Source organism: Vigna umbellata, chromosome 3, assembly GCF_029865625.1.
Source record: "Vigna umbellata cultivar VRB3 chromosome 3, Vumbellata_1.0, whole genome shotgun sequence".
In the NCBI taxonomy this organism is placed as follows: domain Eukaryota; kingdom Viridiplantae; phylum Streptophyta; class Magnoliopsida; order Fabales; family Fabaceae; genus Vigna; species Vigna umbellata.
Genome location: NC_142167.1, coordinates 41,324,915 through 41,337,009, shown reverse-complemented (window position 1 = coordinate 41,337,009; position 12,095 = coordinate 41,324,915). Strand labels below are relative to the sequence as shown.

The 12,095-nt window shown below is 34.8% G+C and overlaps 1 pseudogene; it reads right to left on the bottom strand.

Moving 5' to 3' along the window:
* Positions 1-2,682: 2,682 nt before the first annotated feature.
* LOC148202494 (uncharacterized) lies at positions 2,683-4,405 on the bottom strand (annotated as a pseudogene).
* Between the last annotated feature and the right edge of the window lie 7,690 nt (positions 4,406-12,095).

Here is a 12,095-nt window from a genome sequence, read left to right as displayed (position 1 = left end):
TTTAAACTTTGGTACACTTTGATCATTCTCCTTAAGGAAATCATAATTTTTCGTCCTCCAAAACAAACGGCGTTAAAAATTAGATGAGGTGGCTAACGTCTGACCACGTAGGATGACATCTATCCTTTCTAATGTTTGTCACATGTGATTACATTTTAAATGCAAAGTGAGAACTTTGCTTTATTAGGTTCATTCGTAAAGTTTGGTTGAAAGCGTGGTCTGAAGGTTGAAGAGCAAAGACGAGATCATCATTTCAACTGGAAAGAAGGTTGAAGGTGAATCGCAAAAGGTTGGATTTCATCTTCTTGAGCATTGGTGTAGTTTGTCACGTAAGTTCATTTTTCTCTTTCGTTTCGTGTGAATAGATGGATGGATTTGGGATATAGGGTTTTGTTGGGACTAGTCGAACTTCATTTCCTTTCGAAATCACTGTTGAAGGGAAATGAAAGCTGACAGAGGAGGAAATGGTTGCAAGCGAAGGAGCAGTGGTTCTAGAATGTCCCAAACATGTGGATCCTTCTCTCACTTAACTTCAAAAAACTGCGGTTGTAGGGAAAGATTGTTGCTGTTGAAGGCAACTACATTGAAGAACAAAGGGAGACTATTTTATAGATGTAGAAATTGGACAGTAAGTGAGAAAAAAATGCTTTACTTATTGTGATGAAGTTTGTATTCGTGATTTGTAATTTCTTTTGCAGAGTAATTCAAGTTGTAACTACTTTGAATGAGTTGATAAAGGAGATTCTGAAATTGAAGGAAACTTACAAAGGAAGAGTGAAGAAGTTGAAGTTTGTATTGAAAATGTTGTGTTGGATCTAAGAAAGAAGAAGGACAAGTTGAAGAGGAAATTAGAGCAAGAAAAAAAAATTTCAAAATGATGTTGGTCTTGTTTGTATTGTCATGGGCATTAATAGTGATGATTTCTATTATGATTGTGTTGAAGATAAATTATAATTAGATTGGTAATGTTGTGTTGTGGATGTACTTTGAAGTTTTAAATTCAATAAAATGTGGAAGTTGAGTTCAATTTTGCCCTGATGTTTGTGTTATGTGCATTTTGTGTTATGTGATTATAGCTGTCATTTTAAATCAAAGAGTTTGAACACATAAGTGGGTGTTGTCTTTATGTGCATTCCTAGTGGTTGTAAGTTAAATAATTTGACAACATACCCATAGTTCACAACCTAATGTAAACCTGTCAATGTTGTATAATTTATAAAAATCAGTTACCCCCAAAATCTCAACCAGTAAAAGCGTTATATTGTTATGCGTAATTTGGACATGTGAATGAAGTCTTTATTTCAACTAGAGAGAATGACCAAGTATCATTCGATGTGGGTGTTTTATATAAGCTATTAAATGATCTCCAATGGGTTGGAGCAATCCATTATAAATGGTGTGTAGTTATTGTGTACAATATTGGTAAGGTAAGGTAGTTGTTCTACAAGTGTATAGTAATTGTCAAACCTTTCTACAAACCAACTTGGCAAATACCGATAACACCAAAGTACAACAGAACTTGCATATACAATTACAATTACAAAAACAAGAATAATCTATAAGAATTATGTATTTGACATTTCTCTAATAGATTGCATTACAATAAACCTATATTGAACCTGATAAGTATAAATAAAATCTGATAGCAAAAAGCACCACCAACTTATAAGGTTTTTCACTTATAACATCAATCATCCAAGATTACTTTCTCACTTATAAGATTACTATTTTCGTGTCTAGAAACAAATTAATGAACTGTGCTCCTGTTAGGAAATAATGGCATTGGAACAAATTGACAGAATTGAAAAGATACAGCAAAAATAACAACTCTGTCTATTATGAGATTCCAACCCCCCTAATGCTTTCAAAATAACTACTCTAACAACCAATTTAAAGCACAATGACTGAAATGGACAGTGAAGAATAAATTGTCATCGAAGTGGTCCCTGAGCACTTTAATTAACATTGCATCGAACAAAAAGAAGTGGTCCTAGAGCACTATAAATAACAGAACAATTCAGTCAACAATAACAAGTGGTCCCTGACTACTTTAATTAACATTGCATGTGCTACACTATATGACAAACAAGTGGTCCAAAAAATATTGTGCCCACTACTAATGGTCTCCCTAAGTGGGTCACACTCAGTACATTATAGCATTACAAAAAGTCACATGCCTACACTAGCAAATCAGTCGCAACTCGCTTGAGACCCTAGAATTTGTCCAACCAATCTTGAGGATGTTCTTCTTCCCCTTGCAGCCCCTCCAGGTTGTGATGTTGATGCAACCCCTACATCTGTGCCTACTCCCATTCGTGATGTTGGACCTTGTGAGGTTGATGCAAATGGTCCACCAGCTACTGCAATTCTTCTTGCATATGCTCCCCTTCCAGTTGATGTAGATGCTCCCATTCCAGCTGATGTAGTTCTTCTTGCAGATGCTCCCCTTCCAGCTGATGTAGTTGTTCTTGCAGATGCTCCCCTTGTGTCCTGTGAAAAGAGTAAGTTAGTTAGAATTGACATACTTGTAAATAAATGAACTTGTAAATAACATCTCCAGGAAGAATTACCTTGCTTTTCTGCCCCTTTTTACAACTTCTTACATTGTTTCTATATGCATTACAACTGCTACACTTCATACCAATATTTTTCTTGGACAACTTTGAATGGCTGACATATTCATCAGCTTCTCTTCTTCAACCACATAAAAGCTAGTGGAAAATATTGGTCATTACGGTCTCTTGCCACTGCCACTAACAACTGGCCTCCATATGTTGTCTTCAAATGACAACCATCTACCCCAATGAATGGCCTGCAACTACTTAAGAACCCCTCTTTACAGTCCTCTAAACACATGTAAAATGACCTAAACCTTGGTGGCAAAGTGGGTTGGGGTTGATTGACCTTAATCTTGAAGGTTCCAGCCTTGACTCTTAAAAACTCAGCCACATAATCATAAAGACGATCATATTGTCGTTCTCCATCACCCACTAAAGAATCCATTGCAATTTGCTTTGCTCTTCCAGCTTTCCAGGGAGTTGTTCCAACACTAAATGACTTTTTGATTTCATCTATGATTTGGTTCACTGTCATGCCTCCCACATTTATAAATCTGTCTACCAATACTTGTGCAATCCATTGTACACTTGCACTTTTGTTACCAAAAACCCTTCCACACTTGTGACGCCCAACGAGAGTTTTCACTCTAAAAGTTTGTCTACCTCCTACCTTGCTAGCCATAATTACAAAACCACATCCCTTTTTACAAACTGCCCTCACTCTCTTCAAATCATTCTTAACAAACTTCTTCACTTCTTTGCCATTTAAAACGTTATGTTCCTATAACGCACTTTTAAAATCTTTCAATGACTTAAACTTCATCCCCAATTTAAATTTGAAGCTCTTGGTCATATCATCTGCTCTATACTTTGGAAACTTCCTCCTATTCTCACTCACAGCCTCATCACTATCCATATTTGAAGACAACTCATCTGAATTGTAATCTTCATTTATCTCATGCTCATGCTCTCCAACATCTTCGTTAATCATAAATGACCCCTCACCACCACTATTTCTTCTCCTGACAGTTTTTTCCTCTTTTTCATTCTACTCCACCTCTCCAAAACAGGATTAATATTTCTTATTTCTTCCTCCACCCTCTCATCCTCCATCCCAAACCCATCATCATCATTTTTCATTCTTTCCTCTTCACTATCATCCATATTTTCCACCACTTCGCCCTCAATCACATTGCCTTCTTCCTCTTCCTCTTCCTCATCAAAATAAGCTTCTTCCTCACCCCTCTCTACATATTCGCCCCCAACATTCCCCTCTTTCTCTTGGTAATCCATTAGGACGTCTTCTACTTCCACATTCCCCTCCACCCCACCAACAAAAGCATCTCCTTCATCCACTGCATCATCTTCTTCATCCACTGCGTCATCTTCTTCATCCACAGAACCATGTGCTTCACCAACATAACCAACTTCTTCATCCACAATAGCATCTTCTTTGTCACCCATATTTACCTCTTCCTCCATCTCCTGTATGTGTACTGCCTCTTCAGCAAAACTAAGAAACTTAACTTCAAATGGCTGACTAGGTTGCACATGTTGGACATAGATTTCAACCTCATCATTATTTGCCTTTGCATAGTTAGCCAAGAACATTGCTTCCCTGTCATCACTGAGTATTCTCAGGTTGTTCATCGCCTTTTGTTTCGACCCCTTCCACCATAGCTTGAACTCTGCATCATACTTGAATTCTCTAACAAATCCCACTACTTCAAAGTAAGACTACCTGTCCACATCAATTCCTTTTATAACATGTATTTCTCTTCCACATATTTTATTCCCTTATTGTTCATGAACTTTCCCATGTGATGCAGAGAAACGTCAAAAACCATTGTTAATCCTACATTGTAAAATGAAAATTTTACACACAATGCACAACAAGCAATGGAGCCACACTAAACCAAAACAAAAAGAACAAAATTACCTTCTTCAAATTGTCTTTCTTTCACACACAATGCACAACAAACACTGGAGCCACAACAATCGCCAAACCAAATTGATGGAACACGAACGCTAATCGCGACTTAACTTCAAGATAAAACACAGTTACCAACCCCAATTTTGATTCGCGTAACAAAATACCAATACTTACTAAGTATAAAAACCCTAATCTACATCATCTGATTTAATCACTGAACACATGTCATTTAAAATGTAAATGAACGTGGCAAACGTTAGAAAGGATAGATGTCATCCCACGTGGCCAGACATTAGCCACCTCACCTAATTTTTAATGCCATTCGTTTTGGAAGACCAAAAATTATGGTTTCCTTAAGGAGAGGGATCAAAGTGTACCAAAGTTTGAAAGAGGGACGAAAAACAAAATCGCTTGATAGTTGAAGGACTAAAAACATATTTAACCCTTAATTATTTTAACTAAATTTTGTTAAGTTTATTTGATATTTCAAATGTGTTTCATGATAGAATTTAAGTGGTTTACACTGTTTGATATATTTTTGGTTCAATGTTAACTAAGAAATGTATTTGAAACTTTAAACTTAACAAAATTTAGTTAGAATGACTAGACTTATGTATTTCTAAGGAACAAAAACATATTTAACTCTTAAGTTAATGAATAATTAATTGAATTGCAAATTTAGAGGTTAATTTTTTAAAATCGAATTATAAAAAGGTTTAGTTCAATTTTTGTTGTAAATATAATATAATACAATAGGTATTTGATAGTTCAATTTAGCTAATTTTGTCCACCACTATTTTTAATGACTTTTATATTTATATTTCTATTAAATGTGGAATGCTTCTTCCTACATCACTGTTTTTCTTTATGGATCCCATAAGATCTAATATAATTGTTAAAACATATTTGAATCTGCAAGTCAATCCGGTTCACCATGGATTCGGACTAAGTTGAATTTAAAAAAATAAAATTTTTATTTGGGTTAATTTTGAGTTCAATCCATTAAGAATCTCATTTATTTAGATTGAATTTGTAGTGAGTCGAGTTGACTCACTAATCGACTTAATTTTTTTAAGTTATATTATTATATTATAAAATTTATTATTTTTTTGAATTACTAATCTAAGGTGAGTTGGATTGACTTAGCAGTTTATCTTATTTATTAAGTTATATTATTTAAATAATTTGGAATAAACTTTATTGAAATTTCAATTAGAAAAATATTATGTCTTTTTTATTGAAGAAAAAAAATTATAATTAAATGAGTCAGTGAACTAACCCATTTAATCTACCAACTCATGAGAGATGAGATCGAGTTCAAATTTTTTGAACTTATTAATAAATAAATCGGATTGAATTGACGCATTAAATAATTAACCCGTGATGGGTTAGATCGAGCCGTGACCCACTTTTACAGCACTACTTTGCATCTTCCTCTTCATGCCACCTTCCTTCAATTCACGCGTCTTTCTATTTATCCTTCCATCTTTAAGTTGCTTCAAATCTTCTCCTTTCTCCCATATTTGTTGCACCGTTGAGTGACTATTGAGCTTTGAGAGTTCGTCTCTGCACCTTTCTTCCATCTTTAAGGAGTGTTTTTTGCATTAAGGTAAATTTTAAGTGTTAATGCAATGTAGTGGGTGGGAAGGGTGGTGGTTTTGAGTGGGGAGGGTGTTACTATGTGTTATATTGCATTTGTATTTAAAAGTATATTTTAAAATGGTCATTCCAAAAATGCTTTCTAGAAGGAACATTCCGAAAACATTAAAGACATATTTTAGTATGACTATTCTGAAAAATATTTATGGATCTACTGGTTCTTTTCGAAAAGATTATTCCAAAAATATGTTTTTAAACTATTTCAAAATGTTCATTTAGAAAGTACTGTCAAATCTAAGAATATCTTTTGAAATGACCTTTTTTTAATATGTTTAAAACGTATTTTAGAATGATCGGAAGATATTTTTATATATGAAAATATGTTCTCAATCCATAGGAACTTATAAAACCAACTCACCCCTGATCACAAACCACCCAATAGTTCCTAAATAAAAAGTGGAGCCAATGCAAAATTAACTATTTACGAAAAATGGCTCTTGGAGGGAGAGACAAACCTTGCACAAGCTTTAACAAGAGTGATTATGAAATAACCAACCTGTGAAAATGAAATGGGTAAGCTTGAAAGTGAAACTTAAAGATGAAAGATGTGCAGAATGTACAAGGAAGAGGACTTTCAGTATTTTTTTTTAAATGAGGGGGTAATTTAGGTATATTAAATTTTTTGAAGGTGCAGGAAGAAAAAAAAGAAAAAAATACAAGAAGTTGTTTCTTCTTACACTTCATCAAATTTCTTCCTACATCCCATTATAGACTTATGAAAATTTTGATCTAGAATAGAGGTGAGATGAATGTCTTTCAAAAATATTTCTGAAATTGGTTTAATGTGTTCCAGGAAGAAAAATCTGGTTTGATTGGAAGAAATTTGGTGGCGGTGTAAGAAGAAACACCCTTGAATGTGAGATACTTAACAAGTCATTTTGGGAGCTAGGACGCCCAACATTCAATATCTCTGGGAGACTAGGATAGGAAGGTTTTTTTTTCTTCTGAAATGCATATATTGTCTATGCCAATTGATGAAGATAAGAATGAAATATGAATTTTTTTTTTAATTTTTTGTTTGAGGAGTTCGAATTATAATTAAAGAAGGAAAGAGAAAAGAAGTATGATGGGAAACTTAAAACTTTTTGGAGTCCTGAAATACTTTGAATTTGTTCAAAAACTTGGCATTACAAAAGGATATTGTTGAAACCAAAACCTTCACTAGTAAAAAAATAGGCTTTTTAACTCGCCTAATAGGCCTCAGTCAAAGAAAAACCGAAACATATCCGAAAGAGGTGGCAATATAGTAGTTTAGACGAACTTATATGTCCCGGTTTGTGTAGATCCGAAGCATGTAGTGCATATTACCTCGGATCAAAGCATAACCGATGCCTAATACTATGTAAAAAAATCATATGACCCTCTGCAAAACTGAGTTTTGGTCTGATAGTGATCTAGTGCTTCGGTTCTACACAGAACCGAGGCCTAAGAGTCTGTCCCATCTCACTAAGAGTCTGTCAAATCCCATTGGTACCTGCAAGAAGGGTGTTTATGCCTCGGTCAGAGGTCTACCCGAGGTAATAGAGCTCGGCTATTCAAACCCTACTACTCATTTCTGGTTCCATTACTCATTTCTTCTCTGCCTCCATTGATGCTTCTTCCTTACCCCCACGACGGTCACCCAGGTTCCTCCCACAACTAAACCACACCACTGCCAGCCCCAAATCTGCCACCGTTTCCGTAAAGAGCACGCGATGAAGAGGAAGGAGAGGCATATCGCGCAGTCGACGGCGGAGAACGTGAATAACGACAGTGTGTCAATGACTGAGGCAGCGAAAGCGGTGGTGGACAAGGAGTGGACAATCTCCGATGAGATGCGGCGGCTGGAGGAGAATATCGGCTTGGCGAAGGCGGATGCGGAGGGCGCGACGGAGGAGGACGAGAAGCGACGGAGGCAGCGACGATTGAGGTGGCGGAGGAGGAAGTGACGATGATGAGAATGCTAGGATTAAGGCTCTGTAACGGAGAAGAACAACGCGAGGATGGGGGCCTTGTGGCGGAGGGCGCGGAGGCGAATGCGAATGCGAAGGATGCGGCGGAGGAGGAGGAGAAGCGACAGAGGCAGCGGCGATTAAGGTGGCAGAGGCGGATGCGGCGATGATGAGAATGCTGGGACTGAGGCTCTGTAACGGAGAAGAAAGGGGTAATTTACCCTAACAAGAGACGAAATCCCTTCGCCTTAGGTATTCTTTCTCCAGATTTCATTTCTTTTTTCTCTTTCGAAATCCAGAAGCTTCTGCGGCGAACGCTGTGAGGCACGACAACAGTGGCGAGGAACGATGCTCATGAGTGCCGCTTCGGGTAGCTGCTTCGGGTTTCAGGCAGCTGTGACTGTCGTTGGAGAGCTTTGCGCAAAGCCACTCATCATTCTCCTTTGGAACTCAACCAGGTCCACCGGCACGACTGAAGCTGGAGAAGATTCAGTAGAGTTTTGCATTTGGTTTGTGAGATTTTGTTTTGGTTTGTTGAATTGAATCTGAGAATGATCTTTTGAACAGTTCACACCGAAGCTTTGGAATCAAAAGAAAAAAAGATTGGTTTGTTTATGTGTTTAAATTGAATTTGACTTTACTTGTTTCTTTACTTGCTTCCTTTGTACTAAAAAATTTGTTTGTTTTGTTTGTTTGTTTGGTCTGGTTAGCCATTGAAGCGTGATCAAGCTTCTATAATTGGAGGTGCTATTAACTTTGTCAAGGAGCTTGAGCAGAGGCATAAGACCGACCGAGGCATATAATTAGAGGAAAATAAATAAATAAACCCTTTTACTACTTCGGTTTAACAACAAATCGCACCAAAATTATATGACTGACTAAAGAAGAAGAAAAATGAAATGAAAAAAGGACCCTACTGCCTCGGTTCAGGCTCCAACCGAGACAGTAGAGGGAGAGAAACAATTTCGGTTCTAATAACCGAGGCCTAATCGTACCATTTTATGCCTAGGTTTTGAAACGAGGCATAAAGTCTACCACTTTTTACCTCGCCTGAATATACCTCGGTCAGGAACCGGTGCCTATCAGCAAAAATAACCGCTGTCATTTCCCCTAACTGTACTAGTGCTTGTTTAATTACGAAAAGTTTAGACGACAAATTATATAAGTTTGTTGAGGTTTTGTCGTTTCTATCACTTGTAGTTGAGTGTTAAGAAATGCATAATATATGCTGCCTAAACTAGTGAATATGTTCAGGTCCGAAAGTTGTAAGAATATTTGACTAGTGATTGCATACAATTAAAAGGTGCACCTAAGAAACTATTAGCCAATTGAAACACAAAGCAGTACCAACATGGAACTTCAGAATGTTGAAAACACTTAACATGATTATAGAGTTAAAGTATGTATTAGAAACTTAGACAATACAATAAGATTGTTCATAAGCTAAATCAAAGATGAATTTTCTAATTGTTTCATTTCATGAACAATTGGACGATTGAACACTAAAAATAGGTGTTAGAAACAATGAAAACAAACATAAGAACAAGTATAAATGATGTAGAAGACATGGAAGATAGACGAATACACTACTTGAAATTGAATCTTTGTAAGAAAATCGACCATATTTTGTAAGCTTTCGGATAAATTATTGTAATTGTCCATATTGTAATAATTTATATTGTAATAATTTATTTACAGAGATTTTATTACAAAATTATAGGATCAAATAGCATAACTATAAACATTATTGTAGATATTCTCTCACACACATACAAATATATATCTTTATATGTGTTAGTCATTTTTTCCCAATCATTCTCTTATCCTTGTTTCCGTATATACGACGAAAATAGACTAGATTCTAATAGCTCTTATTCTATGTGTCATTATAGTCATCCAAGGATAGTTTTTGTTTCTAAATATAAGTTGGAGAGAACTATTTAACATGGCATAGTCATCATGGTTTATCTTTGAATTAAAAATCTAAGTTGAATTTTTTTTCCTCAAGGCATTGAAGCTAGATAAAGAGAGTAATACAGAAAAAAGAAATATAAAATGCAACGATATGTTACAATGGATCTTTAATTCTTACACTTAATATGGTGGATAGTGTTATATTTTGTGAAACTAGTTATAAAGTTTAGGAAGATATTCAAAATCGATTTTCTCAAAGTCATGCACTTTATAGTAATGTAATTTGCATTTGTTGAACAAATAATGAAATAAGCATTTAAGCAAATTCTTATAAGATTGAATGTCCTCGTAGTGTTACTTGTGACCAACTCTTTTTAATTAATTCACTATTTCATGTTACATGAACTTACCCTACCATTGTTGAAGAGGAAAAACAATGACATTTGGATACAATAAGTGAAAAATAAAAACTTCGACCATGGTTGTTTAAAACATTAAACCAACATTTGTTGCTATTTGATACAAACATTGTTATTTTTCTCATCTTATTCGTCTAATTTCAACTCTATGCATTATTTTCATTCTCATTGTGACAAGGTTGTAACCTACGTTGGAAAGATACCCAAAGGATTCCCAGTTCAAGCCTATATAAGCTTGCACCATCAATCCTTCAAAGAAGTATTCCCTAAACTGACCACTAGAATTCAAGCTAGCATAAATGCTAAGGAATGGTTGACACTAAAAAGCAAAGCTTGCATGGTAATGAATAAAAGCTAAAGCGGAGGTAGACAACTAGACCAAGGTAGACACTATCATGGCAAATCAAAAGCGAGCTCACAGGTAAAGGAAACCTCTCCATCACAAACCTCAAGACACTCATAGGGAAATGCTCTAATCTCTGCCATGTTAATGAGTGAGAACACCATCTTTTTCAACTAGTGATAACATTTGTACACTTACACAACACTTTAAGCTAAAACCAACAAGAGTTTTAAGTCGCTATTTCCAAACTTGAAGAAAGACAAATGACTATGATATGTTAACAATTTTTTTAACAACTTTTTGATAATAAATTATGTGTCACTATTTTATTAGTCCGTATATTTGAAACGAGCCAATCACAAATTATCACATATACTATTGTAAAAAAGTTGTCAAGAAAAGTTGTTAAAAAAACATTAAAATACAAAATCAACTATAAAGATAGTTGCTAACACCTTTGATGCCCAAATTCACGAATTCATGGCTCAACTATTCAACTAGATAAACCTATTATCCTACAACCACATCCACCGATTTATCTTCCTCCACTTATTACTCATTTACCACACCATATTTACCATCTTTTCACCCTTCACCACTCAATGTACAAGATTCCTCTTTGGCTAAAGTTCCACCTCAACCAAAAATTTGATGGATCATCACAAGACAACTTATAACCAACTCAGACTCAACTACAACCTCCACAAACCATAAAAATGGTATCATGCTTTTACCCCTTTGTTAATTATAAAAGGGAGATTTGTTAGTTTTGAGCAATAACTTTTCATTTATAAGACATTCTTTTAGCATTCATTCTTTTATACATATGACTTAAAAAGTAGTCAAATATATATAATCTTATAATGCTGGGTTAAATTTGCCTTGTAAGGTGTGTTAAACTTCTCTATATTTGCTTGCATACTCTTATACTATGAATATTATTTTTCTGATATAATCTCTAATACACATACTTATATCTTAATAATCTCTAATACAATTTACACTACAAAAAATTCTTTAATAAATGACAAAATCTCGTTAATGAAATGTAAATGAAAATTTAAATTATTGACAAAAGAATTTCTTAGTCAAATTCGTTGATAATCTAAAATTATAATTATCAACAAATTTTTATTAATAATAAATTTTCCATTTTCAACTGACGCTTTAATTATAAAATACATTAATTAATAAATTTGTTGATGATCGAATTTTTCAAAATTTATCACTAATCTAAAATTTTGATTAGCAACGAATTTTGTTTTAAAAAAAAAATCTTACACTACAGTATCGAGACAATGAAGATGGGAAAAATTGAATGAAAAAAATAAAAAAACA